Here is a 6,000-nt window from a genome sequence, read left to right as displayed (position 1 = left end):
AGGATGTGAAACCTTTGCCACCAGTAGGCCTATTACTCTTCAAAAATTGTCTTCAAAATAAAAGTCCTAATTAGGGGTTCACAGCAATGATGAACTGTACACTGAGTGTACAAAACATTAAGAGCACCTTCCTAATATTGAGTTGCACCCAATGTCCTCAGAACAGCCTCAATTCGTCGGGGCATGGACTCTACAAATCTGGCCCAAGTTGATTCCAATTCTTCCCACGGTTGTGTCAAGTTGGCTGGATGTCCTTTGGGTGGTGGACCATTCTTTATACACACGGGAAACTGTTGAGCGTGAAAAACCCAGCAGAGTTGCAGTTCATAACACAAAACGGTGCGCCTGGCACATACTACCATACATACCCCGTTCAAAGGCACGTAAATGTTGTGTCTTGCCCATTTACCCTCTGAATGGCACACATACACAATCCAGTCTCAATTATCTAAACTCTTAAAAATCCTTATTTAACCTGTCTCCTCCCATTCATCTACACTGACTGAAGTGGATTTAAAGCTGCAAAATGTCATATTTTTAGGCGACCAAATTTACATAGAAATGTGAGTTATAGATCTGTCATTCTCATTGAAAGTCTAAGAAGCAGTATGTGGGTATGTACGGATGTATTGTGATGGAAGGTGGGGTGTGTGTTTTTGTGTTTGGAAAAGTGTGGAGTTAAGTGAGTGACACTAGCAGCACTAGCTGCAGTAACCCATGGGGAGGGGATCACACTTGGATAATCAGAGAGGGGGGATATTATTGTGGCCCTGGTGGCACAAAATAAATAGAATAAAATTGTCACATGCGCCGAATACGCCGTGAAATGCTTACTTACAAGCCCTTAACCAACAATGCAGTTCAAGAAATAGAGTTAAGAAAATATTTACAAAATAAACTTAAGTTAAAAAAAGTATTAATTTAAAATATATATTTTTATTTCACCTTTATTTAACCAGGTAGGCTAGTTGAGAACAAGTTCTCATTTGCAACTGCGACCTGGCCAAGATAAAGCATAGCAATTCGACACATACAGAGTTACACATGGAAAACAAAACATACAGTCAATAATACAGTAGAACAAAGAAAACAAAAAGTCTATATACAGTTTGTGCAAATGAGGTAAGATAAGGGAGTTAAGGCAATAAATAGGCCATGATGGCGAAGTAATTACAATATAGCAAAATATAGAAAAAAATCAAAAAGTAACAAGAAAATTACATAACAATAATGAGGCTATATACAGGGGGTACTTGTGCCGAGTCAATGTGGGGGTACAGGTTAATCGAGGTAATTTGTAAAGTGACTGCATAGATAATAAACAGTGAGTAGCAGCCGGGTGGCCATTTGATTAATTGTTCAGAAGTCTTATGGCTTGAAGGTAGAAGCTGTTAAGGAGCCCTTTGGTCCTAGACGTGGCGCTCCGGTACCGCTTGTTGTGCGGTAGCAGAGAGAACAGTCTATGACTTGGGTGACTGGAGTCTTTGACAATTCTATGTGCCTCCCTCTGACACCGCCCAGTATATAGGTCCTGGATGTCAGGAAGCTTGGCCCCAGTGATGTACTGGGCCGTACGCACTACCCTCTGTAACGCCTTATGGTCAGATGCCGAGCAGTTGCCATATCAGGCGGTGATGCAACCGATCAGGATGCTCTCGATGGTGCAGCTGTAGAACCTTTTGAGGATCTGGGGACCCATGCCAAATCTTTTCAGTCTCCTGAGGTGGAAAGGCGATGTCGTTCCCTCTTCACAACTGTCTTGGTGTGTTTGAACCATGATAGTTTGTTGGTGATGTGGACACCAAGGAACTTGAAACTCTCGACCTGCTCCACTTCAGCCCTGTCGATGTTAATGTTAATATAATCAAAGGTCTGACTGCACAGAGATGCTTGGGAAAATGGTCACAATGGGGGACCAGCGTATCTTTCAGGGGAAGGGGTGTATCTGATCTCATTCACCAAGGACTTGACGTTTAATCAAATCTCCCCATTTTTGCATGCCTTCTCAAACAGCTGCAACTGTATATGCATTTATAAATCAAGTCATTTCTTGAGTTGGGCTCAGGGATGGAACAAATGTTGAGCATTTGAGCTTATGGTTGTTTGTCGGGGAAAGGGGTTGAGTGTCTATGAGTGTGTGTGTGTGTGTGTGTGTGTGTGTGTGTGTATCCCACATCTGTTGCTAGGGTGTAATGAAGTTAGGAACAATATGGGATGAATCACAATAATGGTTTGATAAAATAATTGCTTGCCAAAAATGTAATTTTTGTATTGGCAATCCTGGTTATAGGTAATAATCCTTTGCATGAACTGCCTACATTATTACTAGTTAATTATGGAAATTAAGGCGCAGTATTTTTTATATATATATTGTTTTAATAGCTATATATATATATAATGCAAATCGAGGTGAGGACGATGGAAATGCTTTTGGGGGTTGATTTGCTTCAAATCTGTGGGTGGCACGGTGTGTTCTTTTCGAAGGATGGGTCCCGGTCTCTCGGGGCCTCTGGGGGAACGGGGGTGGTCTGCCGGTCCAAACACAACAAGACAGTTGTGAACCCCTCCAACCCAACTTGGGATGGGGAGGGGTTCTAGCGGGCGGAATAGTGGGGAACAATTGGAGGTTTACTTAGTAGCAATGCAAATATCATGGTATGGACACTCAATCACCATGGTACTTTTTAATGGTGAGTTTACAAACGTATATTATGATAAATAGATTTGAAATTTGGATCTCATTATGGTAAATGGTGAAGTAAGTATAGCCAGTTATAATTGTAATGGCTTAGCAGATAATAAGAAAAGACGATCAGTATTTACCTGGCAAAAAGAGAAGGAATATAATATCTATTGTTTACAGGAAACTCATTCAACAACTTTAGATGAAGTTGTGAGAAAAAAGGACTGGGGGACGAAATATATATCTCCCATGGGCAAAGAAATTCAAAAGGTGTGATGATATTAATTAACAGAAATGTTGATCCGAATGTGCAAATTGTCCAAACAGATCCTCAAGGTAGATGGTTGATTTTAAATATGTTATTGGACCATAAACAGATATGACTCATTAACCTATAGGGTCCAAATAATGATGATCCAAGCTTCTTTGAAAATATATATAAGAATTTATCAACACTACAAGCAATACAAGACTATTATTATGGTGGGTGTTTATATTACGGTTTTATATACCTCTATGGACCGTAAAGGAAATCACACTACAAACTATCACCCTCATGCACTTAAGGAAATCACGAATGTCATGGATATATTAGAACTAGTGGATATATGGAGGCTTAAATATCCTGACCTAGTGAGGAATACATGGCGGAGGCTCAGTCAAGCTAGTAGTCTTGACTACTTTCTTATGTCATTCTCACTGGCACCAAAAGTTAAAAGAGTGTTGATAGGGGACAGAATTCGTTCAGACAGTCAATTGCGAAAGTATTCAGACATCAATCTACACACAATACCCCATAATGACAAAAACAGGTTTTTAGAAATGTTAAAAAGCTGAAATATCACATTTACATAAGTATTCAGACCCTTTACTCAGTACTTTGTTGAAGCACCTTTGGCAGCGATTACAGCCTTGAGTCTTCTTGGGTATGAAGCTACATGCTTGGCACACCTGTATTTGGTGAGTTTCTCCCATTCTTCTCTGCAGATCCTCTCAAGCTCTGTCAGGTTTGATGGGGAGCTATTTTCAGGTCTCTCCAGAGATGTTCGATCAGGTTCAAGTCCGGGCACTGCCTGGGCCACTCAAGGACATTCAGAGACTTGTCCGAAGCCAATCCTGCTTTGTCTTGGCTGTGTGCTTAAGGTTGTTGTCCTGTTGGAAGGTGAATCACCGCCCCAGTCTGAGGTCCTGAGCACTCCGGAGCAGGTTTTAAATCAAGGATCTCTCTGTACTTTGCGCCGTTAATCTTTCCCTCAATCCAGACTAGTCTCCCAGTCCCTGCCACTGAAAAACATCCCCACAGCATGATGCTACCACCACCATTCTTCACCGTAGGGATGGTGCCAGGTTTCCTCCAGACGTGACGCTTGGCATTCAGGCCAAAGAGTTCAATCTTGGCTTCATCAGACCAGAGAATCTTGTTTCTCATGGTCTGAGAGTCCAATTGGTGCCTTTTGACAAACTCCAAGCGGGCTGTCATGTGCTTTTTATTGGGGAGTGGCTTGCGTCTGGCCACTCTACCATAAAGGTCTTATTGGTGGAGTGCTGCAGAGATGGTCGTCCTTCTGGAAGGTTCTCCCATCTCCACAGAGGAACTCTGGAGTTCTGTCAAAGTGACTGTTGGGTTCTTGGTCACCCCTCTGACCAAGGCCATTTTTCCTACCGATTGCTCAGTTTGGCAGGGAGGTCAGCTCTAGGAAGAGTTTTGGTGGTTCCAAACTTCTTCCATTAAAGAATGATGGAGGCCACTGTTCTTTGGGACCTTCAATGCTGCGGAACTGTTTTGGTACCCATCCCCAGATCTATGCCTCAACACAATCCTGTCTCGGATCGCTACGGACAATTCCCTCGACCTCATGGCTTAGTTTTTGCTCTGACATGTACTGTCAACTGTGGGATCTTATATAGACAGGTGTGTGCCTTTCCAAAAAATTTCCAATCAATTGAATTTACCACAGGTGTACTCCAATCAAGTTGTAGAAACACCTCAAGGATGATCGATGGAAAGAGGATGCACCTGAGCTCAATTTCGAGTCTCATAGCAAAGGGTCTAAATACTTACAGTTGAAGTCGGAAGTTTACATACACTTACGTTGGAGTCATTAAAACTCGTTTTTCAACCACTCCACAAATTCCTTGTTAACAAATTATAGTTTTGGCAAGTCAGTTAGGACATCTACTTTGTGCATGTCGCAAGTAATTTTTCCAACAATTGTGTACAGACAGATTAATTCACTGTATCACAATTCCAGTGGGTCAGAAGTTTACATACACTAAGTTGGCTGTGCCTTTAAACAGCTTGGAAAATTCCAGAAAATTATGTCATGGCTTTAGAAGCTTCTGATAGGCTAATTGACATCATTTGAGTCAATTGGAGGTGTACCTGTGGTTGCATTTCAAGGCCTACCTTCAAACTCAGTGCCTCTTTAGTTGACATCATGGGAAAATCAAAAGAAATCAGCCAAGACCTCAGGAAAAAAATTGTAGACCTCCACAGGTCTGGTTCATCCTTGGGAGCAATTTCCAAATGCCTGAAGTTACCACGTTCCTCTGTACAAACAATAGTACGCAAATATAAACATCACGGGACCACGCAGCCGCCATACCGCTCAGGAAGGAGGAGATTAACGTACTTAGGTGCGAAAAGTGCAAATCATCCCAGAACAACAGCAAAGGACCTTGTGAAGATGCTGGAGGAAGCAGGTATCTATATCCACAGTAAAACGAGTCCTATATCGACATAAGCTGAAAGGCCGCTCAGCAAGGAAGAAGCCACTGCTCCAAAACCGCAATAAAAAAGCCAGACTACGGTTTGCAACTGCACATGGGGACAAAGATTGTACTTTTTGAAGAAATGTCTCTGGTTTGATGAAACAAAAATAGAACTGTTTGGCCATAATGACCATCATTATGTTTCGAAGGAAAAAGGGGGATGCTTGCAAGCCGAAGAACACCAACCCAACCGTGAAGCACGGGGGTGGCAGCATCATGTTGTGTGGGTACTATGCTGCATGAGGGACTGGTGCACTTCTCAAAATAGATGGCATCATGAGGTAGGAAAATTATGTGGAGATATTGAAGCAACATCTCAAGACATCAGTCAGGAAGTTAAAGCTTGGTCACAAATGGTCTTCCAAATGGACAATGACCCCAAGCATACTTCCAATGTTGTGATGTTGTGACAAAATGGCTTAAGGACAACAAAGTCAATGTATTGGAGTGGCCATCACAAAGCCCTGACCTCAATCTTATCAGAAAGGGAAGAGGACAGGAGGGAACATTGTCTTCATATGTGTATATGTCTTTATGTATGTGTC

Source organism: Salvelinus namaycush, chromosome 38, assembly GCF_016432855.1.
Source record: "Salvelinus namaycush isolate Seneca chromosome 38, SaNama_1.0, whole genome shotgun sequence".
Classification (NCBI taxonomy): domain Eukaryota; kingdom Metazoa; phylum Chordata; class Actinopteri; order Salmoniformes; family Salmonidae; genus Salvelinus; species Salvelinus namaycush.
The sequence above is the reverse complement of the archived record's forward strand: the minus strand, read 5'-3'. Positions refer to the sequence as shown.